Genomic DNA, 27,888 nt, shown 5'->3' with positions numbered 1-27,888 from the left:
CAATGGGGGCTTGGCTGCCAGAAATATGAAACTTTAAAGCTGTAGGACTCACATTACAAATTTAAATAAACTTGTATATTTTTGTTAAAAAAAAAAAAAAAAACTTTTAGATAAAACTCTCTCTTTAGTTCACATGGTTTCCCAGGTTAAGGTTAGTGGTGAGCCAGCTTCTTTCTCTGATGATTATTTTTTTTCTTTTTTTATTGAACGAGTTTTCAGTGCCTTGGCGTCTCATTGCAATAACTCTGGGGGTCTTCTCTTTGCTTCTGTTGATGACAGTCGCCGTGTTGGGGACAAAGAGTGAGTAATTGAATATGTCCTTCTGGTCTGAGTAATGGCAGTAACTAATAATTCCAGGGTGCAGTGAGTAGTTAAGCACTGGGCTGCTAACCAAAAAGTCGGCAGTTCGAATCCACCAGTGGCTCCTTGGAAACCCTATGGGGCAGTTCTACTCTGTCCTATAGAGTTGCTGTGTGTCGGAGTCGACTCCATGGCAATGGGTTTTTTTTTTTTTTTTTTTTTTGGTTAACCATTCTGCAACAGTTGTTCCCTGGCTACAATCAGGGAATGTCTCAGGTGGCTCTTGGTTTTGTTGGTAATTTTTTCTGTCACATCACAGTGTCATTTTCCTTTTAGTTACGTATTCCGTTGACTTTGCAGCTGTGATGAGCTGTCTTATTTTGTAATATTCTTTCTGATATAGGACTTAGTAATATGCAATCTTCTGAGTTTAGGTATTTGTGAATCTTTGATAAACATTATTTGAGACACATCCATTCAAAAGAAATTATGACTTTCTCTTGAATTTCTCTAAGTATGTAATGAGGAAGTGGTTTGTAAAAAGACTGATTCTATATAGGAAGGAATCCCCGGATGGTGTAAACAGTGAACGAGATTGGCTGCTGATCAAGAGGTTGTCAGTTAGAGTCCACCCACAGGTGGATGAAAGGCCTGGTGAGCTACTTCTGAGAAATCAGCCATTGAAAACCCTATGGAGCGTACCTCTACTCTGACACGCAGTGGGTTGCAGCGAGTTGGAATCAGATTGACAGCAACTGTTTTTTTTTTTTAATTTCTGGTTTTTCTATATAGGAATGTAGATGATCCTGAATTCAACTTCATTTTTTATTTGATTTCCTTGACATCTTTAAAGAAAATTACCAATAACTTACAGTCAAAATTATATACGTGGATCTTACTTTCTTTTCTCTTACAGAGAGAAAAGATAATAATAATAATAATATTACCAGTAATAATTATGATATCACTTCAGGTTTCTTAGTTTAGATTTTCATACTCTGAGGTGTTGCTAAATACTGACTGACTGATTTCTACTTTGGTACCTATTTGTGAATGATGCGCTGTTACAACTAGACAAAACTGAAAGATAAGGTATTACTATCACAGTTTTTTTCAGATATTTTATTTGTCAAACACTTAAGTTCTAATACGGAGAAATTGGATGTTTCCATTCCCTATCGTCAATTAATTGAGCTGTTACTTTCTAAATGTCAAATTACTAATTAAAGTAATGAAATACATTGATTGCCAAAGTGGGACTTTTTCTCTTGTGTCTTAAATTTCAATATTTAAATATTAGGATTACCCTTTGTATTATATATATGCTATTAATTTTTTTTATTAATTTTAGTTTTTCGGTATATGCAAGAAAAACATCACCAGGAGGAAATTCTATGAAACCCGAGTCAAAATTACCACATTATGCAAAATGACAGCTACTTAAAGGAGCAGGAAAAGAACGGGAGTCATTCTTTACAAAAAAGAACAGACGTCATAGAAAAAATCAGATTTCTTCAGAATCTTTGCAAAACGTGTGTGTGGAGGAAATTTTGAATGAAAGCTTGTGTGAGTTTGCATTATTTCTTCCTACTTCAGAAGCTTTGAAACCTGGTAAACAGGCTTATGATATATATTAGTGATTTTTGGTCTGCTGGACAACTGGAATTTAGATGTAATATGGTTATTGGGAAACCCTGGTGGCGTAGTCATTAAGTTCTACAGCTGCTAACCAAAGGGTTAGGAGTTCGAATCCACCAGGCGCTCCTTGGAAACTCTATGGGACAGTTCTACTCTGTCCTATATGGTCGCTATGAGTCGGAATCGACTCGACGGCACTGGGTTTATGGATGTTAGAGTTTGGTTGTTTCAGACATGGGACTGAGAGCCCAGTAGCCATGTTTGGACTAGTAGAACTTTATCTTTTCCAAAACCCAATAGCAGTTCTTATATTCCTACTGCTCCCAAAAGTATTGAAATGGTATGTCAGCTCCCCTGAAAAATTGGATCATTTTGGATTTTGGCATATTAGAGACCCCCATTGTGTTGCTGACAAGAAATATGGAAGGTATCAGTAAAAATTTACTTGGGGTAAAATGGGCACCAGGGCCTTTTATTTGGATTAATTTTAAAGATAATTGTGTGTGTATGTGTTTCCATTTTTCCTTGACTTCAGACATTTGGTCTATTTGTGACAAGTAAATTCTCCCTGTAGTAATCTGCATAGTGTTTATGTTTGTGCAACTCTGTGTAATGATATAATTAAAATACCCAAGGGGTAAAAATATTAAATCTTATAAAGTAAACTCTGTACCTTGCATAATGATTGAATAAACCGATCTGGTTAATCAAGAACTATTAAATATTTGTTTAGGATTTACAGTTTACATACTTAGAGTTTGAATACTTAATCTCATTTAAGCATGGTGGTTAGTAAAAATTTACTGTCTCTATTATTAAGGAATCAATAATATTTTTAAAGTTTTGTGTATTATAAAAACATGTAAGGAGAAAAGAAAACAATTTCAAAAAATAACGTTTCTTTTATTTAGAAGGCATTTCAGAATCTTAATAAGTCTCATAGTGTTATTATCAATAGCTCTTAAGATTTTAGTTGTGGAGGACTGATAAATATATAGTTCTGATTAACAGAATACAGATTACAAGAAGTTTAATGATTCACTTAATATGTTGTAGGCAAACTCTATGGAGAAAATTGGTCCTGTTGTGGAGTAAACTGTTATTATTTTACCCCTGAACGTAAAACCTGGAGGGACTGTAATCAGATTTGCCAAAATTACAGAGCATCCCTTTTGAAGATAGATGATGAAGATGAACTGGTATCATAGACTCTTACATTCACTTTTAATCTCTTAGACTCTATCTCTCACCCTTGGACTCAGGATGTTGAGGTCAGAGGAGAATCCAGATAGAGAACTCTAGCTGTGCTTTATGTTGTGTTTGTTGTGTGAGCAAAAATTTTATAGCTAAGTCTCCCAGGCACCCTGCCTCCTGATAGGCATATGATTCTGCTACTTACTCAGCCAACAATCAGTACGTTATCTCTTATGATGATCATTATAACACCCCAAAGGGAACCCTCTTTTAAGATGTAGCTTAAGTCTTAGCAATCGCTTACCTCCCTTTCTGGAGTCCTGGTGGCTCAGTAGTAAAGCTGCTAACTAACCAAAATGTTGGCAGTTCGAATCCACCAGCCGCTCCTTGGAAACCCTATGGGGCAGTTCTACTCTGTTCTATAGAGTCACTGTGAGTTGGAATCGACTCGACAGCAATGGGTTTGGTTTGGTTTACCTCCCTTTCAAGGGAGTCTTCAAGAGAACTATGCACAAAAACGTATGCTTCTCTCCATGAAATGCTTAACCCATTGGCAATTAGCACCCTGGAGCCAGCAGTTATTTATCCCTCTAAGGTGGCAACTAAGAACCTTGAAACAGGAGCTTCTTGTAGTTACTATTATTAACTCAGGAACCAGGCTGCCTCAGAGCAAATCCAGCTCTCCCACTTACTAGCCGAGTAAGTTTGAATAAATTACTTAGTTTTTCTGGGCCTCAGTTTCCCCAGATGCCAAATGTAATAATGAGGAACATAAAAGGGATAATAGTTGTACAAATTAGCCTCACGGTGATTTTCATTTACCTGTAAGGTACATTTACTTAATCAGTATTCTTAAGTATTAAGATGTTTACATCTTTCAAAAAGAATTATAAAAAAAGAAAATATAGTAACAATAATATTGCAGTTACCTTTTTTATTACAAATGAAAACTGTCCACACACAAAAAGTGTCTTTACAGACAAGTGTTTGCAAAGATCAGCCCGAAACCTCTATTTATAATGTAGAAACACAATAAAAATTTATATGTAAAACTACTACATGTTTCAAATCATAACACAAAAGAGTTTATATATCGGGTTATGAAATAATTTTATATGTTTGTTGCAGTAAAACAAATTAAAATTTACCTTTTAAAATACATTCAGTGGTTTAAGCAGACATTATATGTCACTTTTGACGTATTACATTTGGGGACATGCTAAATACTTCCAAATACTTCCTCATTTCCCTTTACCCCTCCAAACTACTGAAGTACAGAAAGACTTTCCCTTATGAGGCTGAAGACTCTATTGTGCGCTCCAGTGTGTGCACACACATGTACGCACACACGTACTTTTTATTTTAATAAATTTATTTTGACAATTCCTTCTTTCACTTAAGAATACATGATGATCATTTTTCTACATGCCTAAATATTCTTCTGGAGCATGCTTCTTACTGGTTGGATAATGTGTCATAAATTATTTAACAAACCCCCTATTGCTAGAATTTAGATTTTACATTTTTCCATGCTTTAAATAATCTATGAGACCGACAGCCATTTTTAGCATAACTAATCTGGGTATGGGTTAATCTACCGAGGGAAGAATTACTTTGTATAATGAAAATGTAAGGATTGAGAGGAGAGATGGTTTTCTAGGATGGAGTTATGAAGGATGATGTGGAGGGTAGCAGAATACTGACCATGGAAACAGCTGGCCCTTTGTCTAATCTTTCTCTTCATTCATATAACTGATGAGATTTCAGTCAAATTATATGTCTTGTTTCTTTTATAGGTTTTCATTCAATCCCAGGCTTATAAAAATACTTAATGGATTGAATTATCATATAATAAAATGTGAAATAAATGAAATGAGTCAACAGTAGCACATCTCCTGGATTGTAAGTCTCTGGAATACGTTGAAACTCTAAAATTGGTGTGGAGGTCAGAAGGGGATTGTATCTAAGGAGAATCTTCCCGCACTTCATTTTCAAGTAAAGGTCGTTGGTAAGAATAAGTAGAATGACTAAGAAAGTGTTCAAAGAAGTATAGTTGAAGAGGAACAGAAGTGTCATGTCGAACTATTAGTAGTCATACAAGTACTAATACAACTATTAGTAATCAAAAACACGTTACGAGGTACAAAAAATGAAACAAAATTATGAAGTAGAGTGATGTGAAGTGAATGAATCATCCTAACTATGCCACAGTGATCCATCCTATTAACAACAAATGAGTATCCTGAACATACCAAAAATTCATTTTAAACTACTTTATATTATTGTCGTTGTTATGTGCTGTCGAGTCAATCGTGGCTTATAGCGACCTTGTGTAAAACAGAATGAAACACTGCTCGGTTCTGCATTATGCCCACAATTGTTGCTGTGCTTGAGCCCATTGTTACAGCCACTGTGTCAGTCCATCTCATTGAAGGTCTTCTTCTTTTTTGCTGACCCTGTGCTTTACCGTGCATGATGTCCTTCTTCAGGGACTGGTCCCTCCTGATAACATGTCCAAAGTACTTGAGGTGAAGTCTTTGCCATCATTGCTTCTAAGGAGCATTCTGGCTGTACTTGCAAGGCAGACTTGTTTGTTCTTCTGGCACTCCGTGGTATATTCAATATTCTTTGCCAACACCATAATTCAAATGCATCAATTCTTCTTCAGCCTTCCTTATTCATTGTCCAGCTTTTGCATGCATATGAGGCAATTGAAAATACCATGGCTTGAGTCAGGTACAACTTGGTTCTCAAAGTGGCATCTTTTCTTTTTAACACTTTAAAGAGGTCTTTTGTAGCAGATTTGACCAATATAATACATTGTCTGATTTGTGGACTGCTGCTTCCATGGGTATTGATTGTGGATCCAAGTAAAATGCAATCCTTGACAACTTCAATATTTTCTCCATTTATCATGGTGTTGCTTATTGGTACAGTTGTGAGGATTTTTGTTTTTTTTAAATTGAGGTGTAATCCATACTGCAGGCTATAGTCTTTGATCTTCATCAGTACATGCTTCAAGACCTCTTCACTCTCACCAAGCAAGGTAGTATCATCTGCATATTGCAGATTGTTAATGTCTTCCTTCAAACCTGATGCTGTGTTTTTCTTCACATAGTCCAGGTTCTTGGGTTTTTTGCTTAGCATACAAATTGAATACATATGGTAAAAGGATATAATCCTGACACACACTTTTCCTTCCAATAGGAAGGACTGCCTACTGGTCTATGTACAGTTTCCTCATGAACACGAAAAAGTGTTCAGAAATTCCTATTCTTTTCAATGTTATCCATAATTTGTTAAGATCCACAAAGTTGAATGCCTTTGCATAGTCAAAACATAGGTAAACATCTTTCTGGTATTCTCTCCTTTCAGCCAAGAACCATATGACATCCGCAATGATACACCTCATTCTGTGTCCTCTTCTGAATCTGGCTTGAATTTTTGGCAGTTCCCTGTCACTGTACTACTGCTACCATTTTCGAATGACCTTCAGCAAAATTTTACCTGCGTATGATTTTAATGATATTGTTTGATAATTTCTGCATTCTGTTGGATCACCTTTCTTTGGAACGGGCACAAATATGGATCTCTTCCAGTTGGCTGGCCAGGTAGCGGTCTTCCAAATTTCTTGACATAGATGAATGAGTGCCTCCAGCATTGCATTTTTTTTTTGTTGAGACATCTTAATTGGTATTTCATTAATTCCTGGAGCCTTGTTTTTCTCCAGTGCCTTCAGTGCAGCTTGGACTCTTTCCTTCACTTTCTTTGGTTCTTGATCATACACTACTTCCTGAAATGGTTGAATATTGATTAATTTTTTTTGGTACAGTGACTCTGTGTAGTCCTTTCATCTTCTTTTGATGCTTCCTGTGTCGTTCAATATTTTACCCATAGACTTTTTCAATATTGCAACCCGAGGGTTTAATTTTGTCTATAGTTCTTTCATCTTGAGAAATGGTGAATGTGTTCTTCCCTTTTGGTTTTATAACTCCAGGTCTTTGTATATTTCATTATAATACTTTACTTTGTCTTCTTGAGCCACCCTTTGAAATCTTGTGTTCAGCTCTTCTATTCTTGAGATGGTCTTTAAGTTCAAGTGGAATATACTCAAGGTCATACTGTGGCTCTTTTATATTATCAGTATGTATATATATTTATAGTTGCTATGAGTTGAATCAACTTCATGATAACAGGTTTTATATATATGTACATATATACATGTATATATATATGTGTATGTCTTATATTTCTATGAATGCTTGTAATGTATAAAGTAGTCACTCAACAGACAATTTTTAACTAATTTTAGCTCCTTAAGTGCAGGGATTATAGTTTGCACTTCACTATTTTTTTTGTTTATATTAATATATGTATTTACTATATTATCTGTATCCTTCTATTTTGAAGTGCAGTATTTTATTAAAGAAGAAGAAAAAAAATGAAGTTAAAAAACTTCCATATAAAAATAGACCACTATCAAATCTGTTTCCCAAGACACATGTCCAAGACACATCAGAGTAGGTGCAACATCTCACTGACTCTACCTACACTGGTAAATTTCCTTTATAGTCATCGAGGCTGACTGAGGCTAGAACCCAGGTCAGGCTTTATTTACATTGTTGATAGACAAGATGATTAGGAGCCAAAGCTCCCATCTCCCATTCCTTCATCATATAAAATGAGTAAACACAAGAGATATGTTGGGGGTAGGGGTCCTACACAAGTAGTATTTATATTAACCACGATTTATTAAATTCTAGACTCTTTACATGCCTTACTCATAATCCTTATAAAATACATAAATATACACAAAAAAATTCTTATTCTTCTTTAGACATATCTTGTTATCCTTGGACCTTTGGGCTTCCATATAACTTTTATAATCATTTTGCCAGCTCTCCCAAAAACTGGCTAACCAGCCAACCAACCAACCAACCAACCAACCAACCAACCAACCAACCAACCAACCAACCAACCAACCAACCAACCAACCAACCAATCAACCAACCATGACTAAAAATATGCATGACTGCGTTAGGCTCCCCTGCCTTCCCGAAGTTAGTTGGCCAGATGTGGGTCTTGTGTAACCCCTAGTTGCCAGCTGTTTTGGGAAACAAAGGCATCTTGATTGCTCAGGTTATTTTCAGGAAATAGAATTAAAAGGCCAAACCAAGTTCTTTGTCCCATGTGGAAAAATTCACATAGCATACAATTAATTATTTTAAAGTGTACAATTCAGTGGCATTTATTACATTCACAATGTCATGCAACCATTGTCTCTATCTAGTTCCAAAACATTTTCATCATTCTAAAAAGAATCTCTGTATCCATTAAGCAGACAGTCTCCATTGCCTGCTTTCTCCAGCCCCTGACAACTGCTAATCTACTTTCTGTCTCTATGGATTTACCTTTTCTGGATATTTCATATAAAGGGAATCACATAACAAAAAGATAAACTATTGTACATTTTATTTTTAGAAATTGTTGTATTTTTCAAATTTCTGTGTTATTTACTCATATTTTCAAGACCATCCTTTTTTTTTCTTTAAAGATATAAAACATACTTATTTTACACTTAGTGTCTGATAATCCTCATGTTTGATGTTTTTGTTGGTCTGTTTTCTGTCTGTTGTTTCTGTTGGCTTTTGCTCATGATGCCATTTTGTTTGCATGTTAAGTAATTTTAGTATTATTTTTTGAGCTGTTCATTTCTTTGAAATTTTATCTGTGGAAATTATATGAGACCTGAGATAAAGATGGCTTCCCCCCACCCCTAAATAATTTTCTTTTGTTAGATGCCTTGTGGCACTATGAATTTGGACCACTTTTGATCCTAATTTCGAACCCTCAAGTAGTGTAGTTTTGATGAGCAAACCTATAAAGATTTCATGTAGTTTATTACCTTGATGTAATGGTAGTCTCCAAGTTCACTACCAGGCAAGGTAGCCTAGAGGCCATGGAACAGAGTCTCACAAGCCAAATTAAAATTCTCAAATCACAGAGACTTTATTAAATCAATTCAAGTCATACAGCAAGATAAAAGGGGAAGGAAATGGGATAGGTTATCACACTTAGGATAAAGTGCAAGTGGCTGAAAGAACCACACTACTGACTCCTGGGTTATGCAATTTTCATAAGACCTGTCACTCTCTGCATAACCCTTTCTGATGTTGGTGTGGTTTCCAGGACCAGACTTGAGGTTCAAGTAAGGGAGCTTAACAGACGGGAAGAGTTTGGGGCCAGCACACACTCATTTTTCTCTCTTGTGGAAACGGAGGAGCACACAAGCCTTGACAGACAGTTAATCTGATGAGCAGCTATGGATTTTATTTGTGTTTCTTGGGCAGAGGGCCAGAATGGGTGTCACCATTAAGACCTTAAGAATGTTGAGTGCCTATGAACCTCGTATATATTTTATGTATGATATTTAGTGTCTACTTGTTTTTTTTCTTTCCATTTTCCTCTATATAGAACACATATGTGCTCTACTTATGCATCTATGACTAAATTGTCTCATAGGTCACACTAACTTATCTGTACTTAATACATCTTATGAGTTCTGCATATGCCTCACGAGCTACTTGGTTTCATTTGTCTTCCTTGTTTCTGTTTTTTCCTATAGCAGCAAATTTGAATATCTTTAAATAATGGAGCAAATGAAAATTACGCGAGATACGGCTTATAATTTTGGAGTCTTGGGTGGAATTATTCTTATTCCCTTCTGCTTAAATTTAAGTTCAAGACAGGCAGTTTTTTTTTTTTTTTTTTTTTTTTTTTAACAGTTCTATGGTAGTTTATAAGGAAACTGGGTGGGGCAAGTCGTTTGGAATTGGCTGCTAACCTAAAGGTTGGCAGTTCAACCCACCCAGCAACCCTGTGGAAGAAATGCCTGGCTGCTTCCGTAAGATTACAGCCATGAGTCGGGGGTCGACTAATGGCAGCTAACAACAGCATCATTGTGGTTTATGTTGTAGGTGTAGCCCTTTGGAGTCTCAACCTTATGTAGTTACTAGCCAGTCTTGTATTTAGAAGTCCCATGTTGGATGGAATGTGGGCTTTGTCCTGTATCCCCTTTATTGAACACTTGGCCTGAGTATGAATGTATTTTTTTTGGGGGGGGGTCAGCTCATGGATCTTATTATTCAAGAAAAATTAAAAAAACTTTCATTCAACATTTTTAGTTGTTCTCAATAGGAAGGCAGTTCTGGCATCTAATCCACCATTTTGCTGAAAGAGTCCAACTCTGGATGTTTTTCAATGGATCTGTTATTTTGTAGCCAATAACTATTAAGTTTGTGCCCTATGAGGTAGAGGGAGGAAAATAAACAAAACAAAACAGACAAAAACAATAATCATAAACCTTATCTCTGTCTATATTTGAAATTTATATTTTTCGCCTGGAGGTATATATGCACATGAATCTGGTTATCTGTGTCACAGAAGTTCAGCTTTTTCTCTTTTTAATCTCTCACCTTTGTTAAAAAGTTAACATTAAAAAAGCAGGTTTGGAATATTATAATCCCATAGTAATATTGCAAGGTAATTTTGCCTTCTAGTCAAAAATTCTTAGAGTAGAATAAAGTGGGAGATTATGAGTGAGATCAAGAAGCTCTTAGTCTATTTAATGGACTAAGAGCAAAAGGAAATCTTTTGGTCATAAAATTAATATTTCCATAACACAGATTTTTAGGCAGCAGAGAAAAAAATACATAATTTATGTTTTTGCAAGCTTCAGAATTAAGTGGTTGACCATGTATGTTTTCTGTTCTACAGTAATTTTACAATAATGAGCTTGCCTTCTGGGAGGGGAAAATGCACATTTTTAACCTCAACAAGAATAACAAATATCGAATGCTCTAACACCTACAGCTGTATCTGTGAGAAGAAAATTGGTTGTATTTTCCCTAATTCAATATAAATGAAGAACAATTTAAAAATGGAATTTTGTCATTTTTAGTTTGCTTCCTATAAAAACTTAGATTATTTTTATTTTTATTTTATTTTATTTTTTTATTGTATTTTAGATAAGGTTTACGGAACAAACTAGTTTCTCATTAAACAGTGTAGTACACATGTTGTTTTATGACATTGGTTAACAACCCGATGACATGTCAACACTCTCCCTTCTCAAACTTGGGTTCCCTATTACCAGCTTTCCTGTTCCCTCCTGCCTTCTAGTTCTTGACCCTGGTCTCGTGTGCCCATTTAGTCTTGTTTTGTTTTATGGGCCTGTCTGTCCAATCTTTGGCTGAAGGGTGAAACCTCAGGAGTGACCTCATTACCAAGCTGAAAGTGTGTCTGGGGGCCATACTCTCAGGATTTCTCCAGTCTCTGTCAGGCCAGTAAGTCTGGCCTTTTTTTTTGAGTTAGAATTTTGTTCTACATTTTTTTCCAGTTCTGTCAAGAACCCTATATTGTGATCCCTGTCAAGCAGTCAGTGGTGGTAGCTGGGCACCATCTAGTTGTACTGGACTCAGTCTGGTGGGGGCTGTGGTAGATGTGGCCCATTAGTCCTTCGGACTAATCTATCCCTTGTATAAAACTTAGATTATTTACAAATAAATGTTTTTGACTGCAGGGCTTACTCCATTGTGGAACGAAATAGATATGATCTGAGAGAGCCAAATGCCTGTAGGTGAATAAATAACATTTGTGGTATATCCATAATGGAATGCTACTCAGTTAAAAAAAAAAAAAAAGGAACTACAAACAAACAATGTGGATGAATTCCAAAATAATGTTGAACAAAAGAAGCCAGGTACAAAAGAGTACATCATTTATGTTTTTGTTTATATGAAATTCTAGAATAAGCAAAACTAATTTATTGTGGCAGAGAGGAGATCACTGATTACCTAGGGCTAAGATGACTGGACTAGAACCTCTGAACTTTTGGTTAGCAGCTGAGTGAGTTAACCTTTTGTATCATCCAGGGACTCCTTGTGGGGCCTTTACATGCTTGTGTTTCTGGATTCTGTTACCTCCACCCTTCAGGCAGCCTCTGGGAAAGCCACAGAGAATTTTGGGAAGAATTACGTAGGTGCTATATCTGTCATAGCTCCTGCCAAGGTGGACACAATGGAGGCCATGCCAAAGTCTGGCCCTTGAAAAGATTGTGGAAACTTAGCTTCACAACCATGAGTGTACAATGAGTATCACTGGGGCTGCTCTGCCAGGAAGCTGGGCAAACATCCAAATAAGAGAGGCAGATGGTCTCAGTGGATCAGAGAAACACACAAACTACGTCCAGTATACTTTTCAATGGTGACGGCCCACCAGCTTTCTAATTTACTGTCATCTTTTGTCCCCAGTGTTGATTATACTTTCATGCCTTTTACTCGTATCTCCCCAATGTGGACTATTCATTAATAATAAACCACCCACTTAGTAGAAGTAGTACAGTGAAGATAGACATCAGTGTGGTTCATAAAATCTTAGATTCTATGAGTCTCAATGTATTATAGAAATATGATAGTTCCAATAATTAAAAATTAAAGTCAGTAAGAAAAAATATATATAAATCAAAACCCATTGTAATATTTTCACAAGCTTCCTATCTCATGATGAACAAGAAGGATATTATCATATCTTCCTCTGAATTCACCAAAGATTGTTTTAGAAAGTCAGTTAGCAACTAGGTCTCCTTATGTGCATACAGCATCTGCCCATAGATACCATAGAAGTCCCAGATGGATATGAATACTCCCAGCATCATGGCAGTAAAAATATTATGTAAACTCAAATAAATAAAGAGAAAGTTGGGCTTTTTTTAAGTTTTTTTTTTTTTTTTTATAATTTTAGTAAATACATAACAGCATTTGCCATTTCAATGGTGCAACCGTCACCATTATCCATCTCCAAATGTTTCCATCACCCCTAACAGAAACTCAGTGTTCCCTAGGCAACGAGTCTCCCTTTCTCTGCCTCCCACCCACCCTGGTAATCACTACTGAACTTTGTATATACTTGCCTATTCTAGATATTTCATGTAAGTGGAATCATACAATATTTGTCCTTTTGTGACTGACTTATTTTACTCAGCATGTTTTCAAGATTCATTAATGGAGAATGATGATTTTTATTCATTAGGTAAATTACGTGAAATTCTTTATGCCTTATATACCAAATAGAGGAAAGATAATGGCAAACTTTCTAAGGAAAATCACTGGACATTTATCAGCATGGCTAAAAATAAAAATAATAACACCACCAAATGGTGGCAAGATGCAGAGAAACTAGATCACTCATACATTGCTGATGGGGATGTAAATGGTAGTGCCCATTCTTGAAAACATTTTGGCAGTTTCCTATAAAGCTAAGCATGGCACACCATATGACCCAGCAATTGCCCTCTTGGGCATTTATCTGGGAGAAGTTAAAGCCTTTGTCTACACAAAACCCTTTTATAATTGCTCATAGCAGCTTTATTTGAAATAGCAAAAAACTGAAAATAACCAAAATGTCCTTCAATAGATGAAATACTTAAACTGGTACAGCCGTATCATGGAATACTACTTATCAATAAAAAGAAATAAACTACTGATACACGTAACAACTTGTAACAATTTATGCTGAGTGAAAAAAGTCAATCTAAAAAGATAACATATTGTAAGATTCAATTTAAAATCACAGTGATGAAGAATACCAAAAAAACCCCCCCCCAAACAAAAAAAACAAACCCGAGGCGATTCTGACTCATAGCGACCCTATAGGACAGAGTAGAACTGCCCCATAGAGTTTCCGAAGAGCGCCTGGTGAATTCCAACTGCTGACCTTTGGTTAGCAGCCATAGCACTTAACCACTACCCGATGAAGAATAAAAAAAAGGAATTTCCACGGATCAGGAACAGGGAGGAAAGAATGAGGCAAGTGTGGCAATAAAAGGGCAAAGGGAGGAATTCTTGTAATTGAACTGCTCTGTATCTTGATTACATTAACACCAATATCCTGACTGTTCTGTAATTTTATAAGCTGTAATGACTGGGGGAAACTGGGTATAGGGTTACAGCATCTCTCTGTATTTATTTATTTTTAACTGCATGTGAATCTAAAATTATTTCAAAATAAAAAGTTTAATTCATAAAATTCTCATATGTGTTAGTGGTAGCTCATTGCTGTTTTAATTTGTAATTCCATAATGTCATATGGGGAGCTCTGGTGGCGGATGGTTAAGCGTTCGCCAGCTAACCAAAAGGCCGGTAGTTCGAATCCACCAGCCATTCCTTGGAAACCCTATGGGGCAGTTCTACTCTGTCCTATAGTGTCGCTATGAGTCAGAATCAACTCAATGACAATGGGTTTTAATGTCATATGGGAGTCCCTGGCTGGTGCAACTGGTTAACGTGCTCAGCTGCTAACTGAAGTGCTGAAGCCCAGAGGCTCCTTGGAAGAAAGGTCTGGTGATCTTACCTACTTTCAAGAAATTAGCCACTGAAACCCGTGTTGTTCTTGTTAGGTGCTTTATCTGACTCATAGCGACCCTATGCACAACAGAACGAAACACTGCCCGGTCCTGAGCCATCCTTACAATCGTTGTTATGCTTGAGTTCATTGTTGCAGCCACTGTGTCAATCCACCTCATTGAGGGTCTTCCTCTTTTCCACTGACCTTGTACTCTGCCAAGCATGAAGTCCTTCTCCAGGGACTGATCCTTCCTGACAACATGTCCGAAGTATGTAAGACTCAGTCTTACCATCCTTGCCTCTAAGGAGCATTCTGGCTGCACTTCTTCCAAGACAGATTTGTTCGTTCTTTTGGCAGTCCATGGTATATTCAATATTCTTTGCCAACACCACTATTCAAAGGCATCAATTCTTCTTCGGTCTTCCTTATTCATTGTCCAGCTTTCACATGCATATGATGTGAGTGAAAATACCATGGCTTGGGTCAGGCACACCTTTGTTTTCAGGGTGACATCTTTGCTCTTCGACACTTTGAAGAGGTCCTTTGTAGCAGATTTACCCAATGCAATGCGTCTTTTGATTTCTTGACTGCTGCTTCCATGGCTGTTGATTGTGGATCCAAGTACAATGAAACCCTTGACAACTTAAATCTTTTCTCCATTTATCATGATGTTGCTCATTGGTCCAGTTGTGAGGATTTTTGTTTTCTTTATGTTGAGGTGTAATCCATGCTGAAGACTGTGGACTTCGATCTTCATTAGTAAGTGCTTCAAGTCCTCTTCACTTTCAGCAAGCAAGGTTGTGTCATCTGTATAATGCAGGTTGTTAATGAGTCTTCCTCCAATCCTGATGTCCGTTCTTCTTCATATAGTCCAGCTTCTCGGATTATTTGTTCAGCACGCAGATTAAATAGGTATGGTGAAAGAATACAGCCCTGACGCATGCCTTTCCTGACTTTAAACCTATCAGTATTCCCTTGTTCTGTCCAAATGACTGCCTCTTGATCTATGTAAAGGTTCCTCATAAGCACAATTAAATGTTCTGGAATTCCCATTCTTCGCAGTGTTATCCATAGTTTGTTATGATCCACACAGTCGAATGCTTTTGCATAGTCAATAAAACACAGGTAAACATCCTTCTGGTATTCTCTGCTTTCAGCCAGAATCCATCTGACATCAGCAATGATATCCCTGGTTCCACGGCCTCTTCTGAAACTGGCCTGAATTTCTGGCAGTTCCTTGTCGATATACTGCTGTAGCCATTTTTGAATGATCTTCAGCAAAATTTTGCTTGTGTGTGATATTAATGATATTGCTCTATAACTACCACATTGGGTTGGATCACCTTTCTTGGGAATCGGCATAAATATGGATCTCTTCCAGTCAGTTGGCCAGGAAGCTGTCTTCCATATTTCTTGGCATAGACGAGTGAGCACCTCCAGTGTTGCATCTGTTTGTTGAAACATCTCAATTGATATTCCATCAATTCCTGGAGGCTTCTTTTTCACCAATGCCTTCAGAGCAGCTTGGACTTCTTCCTTCAGTACCATCGGTTCCTGATCATATGCCACCTCTTGAAGTGGTTGAATATCGACTAATTCTTTTTGGTATAATGACTCTGTGTATTCCTTCCATCTTCTTTTGATGCTTCCTGCGTCGTTTAATATTTTCCTCATGGAATTCTTCACTATTGCAACTTGAGGCTTGAATTTTTTCTTCAGTTCTTTCAGCTTGAGAAATGCCGAGAGTGTTCTTCCCTTTTGGTTTTCCATCTCCAGCTCTTTGCACATGTCATTATAATACTTTACTTTGTCTTCTCGAGAGGCCCTTTGAAACCTTCTGTTCAGCTCTTTCACTTCATGAATTCTTCCTTTTGCTTTAGCTGCTCGTTGCTCAAGAGCAAGTTTCAGAGTCTCCTCTGACATCCATCTTGGTCTTTTCTTTCTTTCCTGTCTTTTCAGTGACCTCTTGCTTTCTTCAGGAATGATGCCCTTGATGTCATTCCACAACTCGTCTGGTCTTCGGTCACTAGTGTTTAATGCGTCAAATCTATTCTTCAGATGGTCTCTAAATTCAGGTGGGATATACTCAAGGTCATATTTTGGCTCTCGGGGACTCGCTCGGATTTTCTTCAGTTTCAACTTGAACTTGCATATGAGCAATTGATGGTCAGCCCCTGGCCCTTGTTCTGACTGATGATATTGAGCTTTTCTATTATCTCCTTCCACAGATGCAGTCAATTTGATTTCTGTGTGTTCCATCTGGTGAGATCCATGTGTATAGTCACTGTTTATGTTGGTGAAAGAAGGTATTTGCAAATACTGAAACCCCTATGAATCCTAATTCTACCTATGGGGTTGCCATGAGTTGGAGTCGACTCAGAGGCAACTGGTAAAGGCTTCTACGGCAACCTTTCACCAGTGGAAGACAGAAGACAGGAAAAAGGTTGCTGATGAATTGCTTGTCCTTCTGAGACCCTCCTTAAACTTGATGAACCATTCAAAGTTGCAGTATTTCTGTAAGGCCTCCTGAGAGATGTTCCATATTATCCACCACCACATGGCGTCTCCCCCACCCCCAGCCCCCCACCCTCCACCAAAAACCAAACCCATTGACTTCAATTCTGACTCACAGTGATTCAATAGGACAGGGTAGAGCTATCCCGCAGGGTTTCCAAAGCTATAATCTTTACGGGAGCAGACTTCCGCATCTTGCTCCTGCAGGGTCCTGGGGGGATCAAACTGCTGACCTTTTGATTAGTAGCCTAGTGTTTAACCAGGGCTCCTTCATATTAATGAATAAAAACTCCATATTAATGAATAAAAACTATTGTTGTGAAGCTGTGGCCAGTTGATAAAATACCATCTTGTACTTCTTTTCCTCGTTCCCTGATTCATTTTCTTTTCTTTTTGCCTCTCACTCTTATTTCCTTGGGATGCACCTCTCTCCACCTTACGTGGTAGCACTTAATGTTTGCATTGAGCTCTATTTTCTAAGAAATCCTGGTCAAAAACTATGTTCTGTAATGAAAGGCAGGATTGCAGCTACCCACAAGGGATTTGGAATGAGAATTGGCCCTCATGTCTATACTCCCTCTCTAAATAAGTATACATTCCATTAAACCCCCAAAACCCACTGCTGACTCAGCCAGTGAGAAAGGCTACAATGTTTATAGTATAACAGAAGAGAGAATTCTGTATTATCTTGAATCCCTTCACTGGGATCCAAACCATACTTAGAAGTGAGGTATAGGGACAGTGGGCTCATGCTAGCTTATCCCTGCTTTAGATGTGAGAACTCAAATCTCTTTCCCACAGAATGCTTTGTTATTTGTCCTGCTACCATTGAACTTTAAGTGGTTAAGTGTCCAGTAATTAAGGGGGTTTGGATTAATAAGATTATTCATAAAAAAAAAACCCTGTTGATGTGGTCATCAGATGTACATATAAAGGAGATCTTCTGTATTATGAATATATATTGAGTGTCTAGAAGAAGTAAAATACTACATATTGTATAAGGAAAAGAGACAAAGGAAAGACCAAGTAAAGAAGACCTGACATTGCCCATTGGCTGAGGCTGAGCAGTAAAACACACAAGTGACCTTCTAAACTTTAGTTTAAATAGTGCAGATGGCATAAGATAGAGGAGTTATGCAAAGACTGAACATTTGTAATAAGGAATGTCCCCAAATGGTGTTATGTCCTAGTATGTCCCTTAGTATGGTAGGATTAATTTAAGGATAATTTTATCAGGGTAATGACCCAGAGGTCCTAAAGTAAAGGCAGACATAATGGAGATAGTCCAATTAGGTAAAACTTGTATATAAAATAGGAAAGGAGAAGTTGGGAGAGGCCATTTTACCAGGTAAAGAAGTCCAGCCAGTTGAGGTGCTAAAGCAGAAAAACCAAACCAGTTTTCATGATTTCGATTCCAATTCAGACTCATGGTGATCCCAGGTGTGAAGCCATAGGGTTTTCATGGCTGAAGCAGACCACCTTTTGTAAACTTTTGGAAGCAGATCACCAGGCTGTCTTCTGAGGTGTTTCTAGGTGGGTTTGAACTGCCAATATTTGGGTTACTAGCCAAAGTGGTTAACCATTTCCACCACCTAGATACTCTAGTTGAAGTGCTAGCTGAAGAAAATGTGTGAGCACGGGAGTAAACCAAAACCAAACCCGTTGCCATCGAGTGGATTCCAACTCATAGTGACCCTGCAGGACAGAGTAAAACTGCCCTGTAGAATTTCCAAGGAGCACCTGGTGGATTCGAACTGACAGCCTTTTGGTTAGCAGCCACAGCACTTAACCACTACACCACTGGGGTTTCCAAGCATGGGAGTAGGAATTACTAAATAGGCACTATTGCTTCATGACATATTACTAAAGTGAGACTATGAGTAGAAAAGAATACAGGTAGTCCCCAATGTATGACACGTTCAAGTTACAGCAAATTGAACTTATGACTTTTTTATTTTTTGCTACATCTTGTTAGTAATATGTACTACATACAGAGTTAAAATATATCTGTAAGTGTAAATGTAATGCTTCTAACTGCCAAAGATGAAGATTGGATTTGTAAAGATACGGACAAAAAAGGCAATAACAATGAGAACTGAACGAAATGAATTACACAGACTGAGAAGAAGAAAGTGGGGAAGATGTAAGCTGCTCCTTCTTTAGAAATGATTTTTATTTTTTGTGGAATGTTTTGTATCACCCTTTTTTGTTAGCTTTTCTTCTTAGTTTGTAAAGTACAATAATTTAGATAGGGATTAGTTTTGCTCTCTGGGGGCATACAAACTACAATATAAGGTATTTTTTTTTTCCCTTATAAATTGAAAAATTTTTTAGGTGAACACTTTGTATGTAAGTTAAGAACAAAGCCATTCAAGGAAATCGAATTGTTCTTTCTTGATACCGAGTTAGAATTAATTGCTCTTCATTTCCAGTTTGCCTTGTTGTCTGATAGAACATCCAAGTGTTCTTTTAATCATTTGTTCAACAGTTGTTTATTTTGCACTTACTGTGTGCAGGGCATTATACTTGGTGCTGAAATTATAAAGGCCAGTAAATCACTGACCCTTCCTTTAGGGAGCTCAGATTTAGAAGGCAGAAATATCTACAAATATTTGAAATGCAATGTGAAAATATAACTAATTGGGGCATAATTAAGGTGCTCTGAGAACTCACAGGGAAGACGGGATTAACTTGGCTGAGGCAAGGGATTTATCAAGATAGACTTTTCAAAGGAATCCACTAGAAATGAGTTTTGAAAATGAGTATGTATTTTTCTATATACACTGTAGTATATAGTTCCTTGTTCCTTCTCTGGGAAATAAAATCCTGTTTGGATCTCTGCCCTTCACATTTATTTTGGAAATTATAGTAGTCCCTCAAAAATTTGTTGATCTTTGGTAAAATCTTGTCTAATCCTTAGGCATAAGGTGGCAGACTGTTGGCCAATCCATGAGTCATTTTAAATCACCTTTCTCCTGCCTTCCCACAAGTTACTCACTTTTCCAGCCCCGCTTGCAGCTAAAGAGATCTCGTGACCTACCTCTGGCTATTGAAACTTAAGCTAAAGTTGGCAAGAGGATGTCAGGAGTGGCTTGCATTGCTTTAACTCTTGTTTTGCTGTCTTGAACACTGACGAGATACCTAGAGCTGTGGCAATCATGTTGTAGGCAAGAGGTTACAAATATGCCAGTGATGGAAGATTGGAAAGATCTGGAGAGCCAACGGCACTGGTGATGTTGTTGAGCTGCTGAACCAGCCCTTAGCCTCTGGACCTCTGGACTTTCTGTTATATATGCTCAGGTAATCTGCCCAAGAACCACTATGGTTGTTACTAATCTCAAAGAGCCCTCATCACACAGAAGAGGGAACTCACTGAATTAAAAATAGTGCGTAGTCTGACAAATGGGAATAACCTTATAGCAAAAAGTGGATGGAGAAATCAGAATAATTCTGGATTATTATAAATTAGCTATAAATTGTGTCTTTATCATCTGGCATTGCAGCGTACAGAGAATGTGCTATGATACAGAAGAAGGTGGTTTGAGAGTAAAAACAAACAAACCAAGACACAACAAAACAGGAAACCCTTGTGATTTTGTGGTTTAAAAATTAAAGATTCGTAACTCTCCCAGACAGCCAAAGCTGCAGCTTTCTGTCTGCCCTTTTCCTGTTAGCTCTGTTTTTATGTGTTCTGACCAGTTATTTTCATTTTTTCTGCTCATCGTAGTTGGAGAGTCTCCTTGAAAAGACAGTCTTTTGTTAACATTGCACAGTTTTGCCCTCCTCAAATCAAACTGCTTCCCCAACTGTCTCTGGCGTATCAGTGTTCCTAAGCGTTCCTCAGGCCTACAGAAGCCTGCAAGTGCTGGGCAATTCCAATGTTACCATCAGAGCCATCAGAGGAATTCCTGTAAATGAGGACCATTTACTCAAAATGTGATTTTTATCGGCAACTATTTCCCATATATATGAACTATTAAAAAAAAAAAAGTTGCTGATAATTCTGACTCATAGCGACCCTATAGGACAGAGTAGAACTGCCCCATACAGAAATGGGAGTGGCTGGTGGATTCGAACCAACAGCCTTTCAGTTAGCAGCTGAGTGCTTAAACACTGGGACACCAGGGTTCTTCTATATGAACTATAATAATTTTTTTTTTTTCCTGAACTATTATGGGGGAAGTTTTCCTTTCCTCCTATCTCATCTCCACATGTTTCTCTACCCTCCAGAAATGACTGAGGAGGGAAACGTTTATGCAGAGGCGAAATCTCAGGATGACAAAAAGAAGAAAACACAGCCTAGAATTATAGATGGAAAATATGATCGTGGTAAGCATTTATTCTCATAGAAGCATAAAATCTTAGGCTTGAAAAAAAAAAAAAAGGCTTGAGAAGATCTTAAATGTCCAATAATCCATTGAATTTGTAAATTTCTCTTTATAATTTCTCTGCCAAGTGGTCCCCCTCCGAGCCCCCAACATATGAACACTTCCAGGGAAATGAAACCCATTTTTTCCTAAGGTAGTCAATTACAGACTTTAACTGCTCCTAGACTCTTTTTCTTTATTCCAAATTAAAATGTTTCTTCCCGTGTCTTATATCCACAAATCTTACTTATAAATCTTTTCATGGTGGAGAATAAGTGTCCTCATAACATCCCTACTGAGGCTGAGTTCAACGTCGCGCAGCAGTCAGGTCATCATCTCTCCCTGGAGCGGAGAATTAGTCAAACAGTTGCTGTTGAGTGGCTTCTGACTCATGGCGACCTAATGTGTGCAGAGTAGAACTGCACTCCATGGGGTTTTCAGGGCTGTGACATTTCAAAAGCAGATCACCAGGCCTTTCTTCCAAGGCACCTCTGGGTGGGTTTGAACCTCCAACCTTTTGGTTAGTAGTGGAGCACTTAACCAATTGTGCCATCCAGGAACTCCAAGAATTAATTACAGTGTCGAAAATACAGGAAAAACCATTTTATTTTATTTGACATATAGTCCACATATGTTTGTGTTTTAAGACACTTTTTTTTTTTTTATTTAGAGAGATAAATGTTAATGTCAGGGATTTGTGAACATGCATTAAACAGTAGTGTATCATCATTCTTTTTATGGTTCTCTTCTGATGATCTTTTGCAATAATCCAAGCGAATACTCCAGTCTAGGTCTTGCTTCTTCCACCAACCAGTGGAAGAACTGAAAGAAAGCAGCTATGATGGCTTTGGAGAGCTTCAGGAACTTCTTGCATATAAAAAGTCTGATTTATAATTATTTTTGCTCTTGTAGTTATAGTAGTTGTAAGAAAATAATACCAAACTGCCCAGTGCTGTCGAGTCGATTCCGACTCACAGCGACCCTATAGGACAGAGTAGAACTGCCCCATAGAGTTCCCAAGGAGAGCCTAGCGGATTTGAACTGCCGACTCTATGGTTAGCAGCAGTAGCAAATGCTGTAATTTGTAGTGAGTGACATTAGGAATATGGGCTTAGGACAAACATTAATTAGTGATTTATTAAATGTTAACCAGTTATTAAATGTTAACCATTCTAATTTAATGACTTATTAAATGTTAACATTCCATACATTAACTACTTATTCCTAGATATTGCAGAAAGTTCTTATTTGTCTATATAAGCATTTAACATAAGGGCAGACACGTCCGTTTAGCAATCTGAGGCAGAGGACTGCACCACATATGCAGCATGTGTCAATGAAAACATTTTCTTAAACTCACCTTTTTCACTGTCTTTTATTGAGCAGTGTTCTGCATCAGACTGTAGCCATCTCCAATAATTTTATGCTTCTGAAATTTTGTTTTTACCTAGATATTAGTATTTTTTTTGTTTGAATCACTGTTGCAACAGTGCTTTTAATTTACGCATTAATTTCTTTTGTCTGCTTTGTCATCCCAGTATGATATTACTTAAATTTAATCACAGAATTTATTGCAGGCCCCACTATGTTCCAGGTGCTGTGCTAGGTACCAATGACACCAAGAAGAAGATATTGTGTTTTTGTTGTGGTTGTTTACTGCACTGCTTTCTTCCCCTAGACTAACACACCTCCAAGAACAAAAATTATGCCCAACACCTATCTGGGTGCATTTGAGATCTATAAGGAGGCCAGTGTGAGCAGAGACCATGAGTAATGGGCAAGAGTGACACAAGATGAAGATGGAGAAGTAGCTGGAGGTCAGATGATGAGGTAGGTTTGGATTTTTATCTTAAGTGCAAAGTGAGGTCATTGAAAAGTTTAAATGGAGAGGACAAAGGGCAAACATTGAATTTTAATTACGAGGACAGCCTGGCTGCAGTGTGGAGGATGTATTAGATGGGAGAAAATGAAAACAATTTGAAGTTTCATTGTTTTAGAACGTTTTAGTGGTTTATGAACCAAGTGGTGCAAGAAAAGTAGGGAAGGACAACTTGATGCCTTAAATTAAAAAAAAAAAAAAATAGAAAGTCCATGACTATAAAGTGTCCCCTCTCTCACGTCTCCTGCTGCAAAAAAAGTGGCCACATAGCAGTCACAGCACTTCTGTCCATTCACAGCTTATGCACCTTAGTACCCAGATTTTTGATACTAATGTTATAAGCCTCTCAAAAGAACCAGGGATCCTTGGAGTTTAGCTGATTTCACGTCTTGAAGAGAGAAAAATTAAGGTTGGACCTGGAGTATCTTACTATTATCAGCAAATAAGGAAACCTTCAAGACAAAAGAAATAGGAGTTTGAAGGGACTCCTTTTGGCCAAGTGGTACTACGAACATTAATAGTAATAATAATTAATTGAAATAAATTACTTTTTACAAGTCCATGTGTTCAAAATGATAATTAAGTGAGAAAAGCTTATAGACACAGGTAGTTGTAATTTGAATAGAGGAATATATTAAAAACATGTGTTTCAATAAGTAAGGCTGTGTTATCTAAGTAATTTTCTCTTATTTCTCAAAATGTGTGTTTATAAAGCATAAAGAGGTATTTGTCCTATCTTTAAGTAAAGAACGGGAAATAATGGGAATTGTAGGTAAGTCAAATGGTCCAGAAAAAAGCAGAACCAAAAATAGTATGATCATACACAATGAGAAAGTAGAAAGGGGAAAAGGAAGTTCAATACTGTGTTTTAAAATGACGAGTTAACTAAATGTTCTAAAAAGAGAGCTGATTGCATGATTTTGGTTTCTCTTTCTCAGGAGATAGAATTTCCAAATGACCCTAAAAATTAAAATAATACAAAAAATTGTACATAATTTTGTACATAATTTATAATAATGCTAACAGACAATATCAATATATAATAATGATAGAACAATACACAATGAAAGGTTGGCTAAGTGACACTTAAAACATATATCATTTAGGGTGGAAACAATAAATACCGGCTTTGGTTTTTTTTTTTATATACCAATCACTGTATAGTCAACTCTGGCTCATGGCAACCCCGTGTGCATCAGAGTACAGCTTACTCCATAGAGTTTTCAGTGGTTGATTTTTCAGAAGTAGATCTCCAGGTCTTTCTTCCAAGGTACCTCTGGGTGGACTGGAACCTCCAGCCTTTCAGTTAGCAGACGAGTGTGTTAACTGTACCACCCAGGGACTCTGAAGGAAATAATAGCTTATAAAAACACATATGTGAATGATAACAATTTAAAATGTCTTATTTTTGTAACAAATTAAATTTAGCTCTAAAATGAAGGCTAACTTAATGGCCAGCAGCTTGAGCTAAATCACTGTGAGAAAAGCAAACATGTCTCAAGCTGCCACTGAAAGTCAGTTGTTTGATAAACCGATTCCTGAATTTTTTGTATTTTGGTCTGGGGAGATTACTGTCAGCCCAGAAAGGTATCCGAGAAAGTATAGGAAGGAATAAAGTATACTTGGAACCTTAGAGATGTACAAAAAATTGTAGAAATAAAAAATGAAGGCAAAAACTACTGTTAAGTTTTGAATGGATTTAAATATAACAATAGGTTTTGTAATAATTCTATTTATGTTTTGTTTGCTACTTAAGGTGCTTGACATGTTTAAAAGAATTATCAAAACCAAAACAAAACCTGCTGTGGAGTAGATTCAGACTCGTTGTGACCCTACAGGACAGAGTAGAACAGCCCCATAGCATTTACGAAGTTGTAATCTTTATGGAAGCAGACTGCTACGTCTTTCTCCCGTGGAGCAGCAGGTGGGTTCGAACCACCAACCTTTGGGTTAGAAGATGAGCACTTAACCACTGTACCACCAGAGCCCCTTCAACAAAATTTTTAATTGTGTTTAAATTTTGTAAAGGACTTAATTTGAGTAATTATGTTCAAATGTTTAAAGCAGTTCCTAAGTCTTTTTATTAGTGAATTATCGATTTCCATGTAACAATCTACCCCAAAACTTATCTCACACTTTTGTGCATCAGGAGTCCAGGCTTGGCTTAGCAGAATGACTCTGAATCAGGGGTTCCCACAAAACTCCATCAGGGTATGGGCCGGGCCTATTGTCAGCTCTAGGGCTGACTAGCGGAGGGCCTACTTCCAAATTCAGTCATATGGCTGTTGCAGGCCTCAGGTCCTCCATGGCTGTTGGCTGGAGACATTGACCCCTTGTCATGTGGGCCTCTCCCTATGTCTACTCACAGGATGGCAGTTTGTTTCCACCAGAGGGAGAAGGGAGAGATTGAGACCATGGGCTTTTGGTAACCTGATCTTGACCGCTTCATCTCATCACTTTTGCCCTATTGTATTTGTTAGAAACTAGAAGGAAGTCACTAGGTCCAGACCACATTCATGGGAAGGGGATTATACAACCACATAAATACCAGGCAGTGGAGATCATTGGGGGTCATTTTCGAAACCGCCTAACACAATTAGATGTGTATATTTAATAAAACAGGGGTTACTCTAATTACGGAGCCCTGGTGGTACAGTGGTTAAGAGTTACGGCTGCTAAGCAAAAGGTCGAAGCAGTTCGAATCCACCAGCAGCTCCCTGGAAGCCCTATGGGGTAGCTCTACTCTGTCCTATAGGGTCACTATGAGTCAGAATTGACTCAACGGCAATGGGTTTGGTTTGGTTTTTTACTCTAATTACAAATATTAGTAAATATTATTCTCCATCACAAAAGCCCTTGGCTATTTAAGTTTGTAATGAACAGTTTGCTTTTTATATATTCCCCTTAAACTATGAACTCCTTGAGGTCGTGCACTGTGACTTCATCTCTGTCCTCAGGACTTGATATATTATCCACCATGTGGCAGAAATTCAGGTTGAACAGATGAGTTAATGAATATTATTTGAAACAGCTTATCAGTTTTATTTTCTATGGACTATGAAATTTTTAGAGACCAGAATAGTAAGAATGTGTTTTGAAAGCATGTAAGACCTATGTTATTTGTTGTCACTTCATAAATGTAATTTTGCTTACCACAATTGCCAAAGAATCTTTTCCATTTCTAAAGTTTAATTTTACAATTTGGCCACCAGATGGCATAACAACACAAACTAAGTTCGAATATCAAAAACCCATTGCCGCTGATTCTGACTCATAGGGACTTTATAGCTCTAATATCAAGGCTCTTAAATTTGAAAATAAGAAGGCTTGCTAGTGAGGATAAAATAATAAAGGTATTCTCAAACTGCTATTGTAAATGTTAATTAGTAGATCATTAAGTAAATTTAGACAATATATTGGTAGCTTTTAAAGTGGTGGTACTTTTTTGAACCAATGATTCCACTTCTAGAAATCTATCCTAAGAAAACAATGTATGTGAACAAAACGTTACAGACTTAGATTCTTACTTCAGTATTATTTGCATTGCCAAATACCAGGAAAAACATTGTGTCCAACATTAGTGGAAGGCTTAAATATATATGATATGACAAAAATTGTTATTAGTTGCCATCAAGTCGATTCCAACTCATAGTGACCTCATGTTGCAGAGTGGAGCTGTTCCGTAAGGTTTTCAAGGCTGTGACCTTTCAGATGCAAATCGGCAGGACTTTCTTCCAGCTCACCTGTGGGTGAGTTTGAACAGCCAAGATTTTGGCTGGTAGTCCAGCACTTAATTGCTGTTTATGAAATATCAATGATATGAAATACGTTTCTGATATGTTAATTAAAAATTAGGAGGCAAAATAATCTGTGATCTCTACTATATACAAAAGATATATAGAAAAACATGGAAGGAAATGTATTGCCATAATTTTATAAGGAGAAATTCTAGCATATTCTAAGTTTTTTTTTTTTTTTCCATATTTCTCCTTGCTACCCCGTTTTTCAAAAATGATACACTGGAAGTAATGCCATATGTAATTAATGAAAATAAATCAAGTGAGACAATGCAGAAAGGAAAAAAAGGTTTTTAGTGATAACTATAATTTAAAATTCTTTGTCCTCTACTATATGAAATCATAAAACATTTATTTACTCAATAACTATGTATCTACTCTTCTTTGTGTGTCAGACACTGCACTAGGTGTTGGTGATACCAAACTGAATAAGGCAGTTCCTGCTTTCACTGAATATATGGTCCACTTGGAGAGTGAGGCATATAAGCAAATATTTTGTAAAATAATTTGAGAGATGTGATGGTAAAGACCGATGATGGTGTAATGTATTTTCCTATGTCATTCTACAGTCTCAACTCTCCCAATTTGAAGTCTTCTGTAATATTTGATTTGTGACTGTGACATACTTTGTATATATTTTTCATTGTTTAAGGATTCCCAAGAGCAAAACATGATAAATGATTAAGTAATACTTGCATGACCTATTCTGTAGTTAAAAGTATTTGTCTGTTGTAAAAGATATTATCTGCCTGTGAAGGAAGGATTACTGATGCCATTATTAGGATAGAACAAGACA

General features: G+C 37.2%; 1 long non-coding RNA gene across 1 annotated transcript; it reads left to right on the top strand.

Moving 5' to 3' along the window:
• Nucleotides 1-168: 168 nt before the first annotated feature.
• LOC126075195 (uncharacterized) lies at nt 169-23,242 on the top strand. Its single transcript, XR_007517129.1, has 7 exons — nt 169-300; nt 1,652-1,866; nt 2,995-3,137; nt 4,929-5,140; nt 20,217-20,349; nt 21,280-21,378; nt 23,095-23,242. It is a non-coding gene; the product is annotated as an uncharacterized LOC126075195 (long non-coding RNA).
• Nucleotides 23,243-27,888: the final 4,646 nt, after the last annotated feature.

Source organism: Elephas maximus, chromosome 4, assembly GCF_024166365.1.
Source record: "Elephas maximus indicus isolate mEleMax1 chromosome 4, mEleMax1 primary haplotype, whole genome shotgun sequence".
In the NCBI taxonomy this organism is placed as follows: domain Eukaryota; kingdom Metazoa; phylum Chordata; class Mammalia; order Proboscidea; family Elephantidae; genus Elephas; species Elephas maximus.
This window is presented reverse-complemented; position numbering and strand designations above follow the sequence as displayed.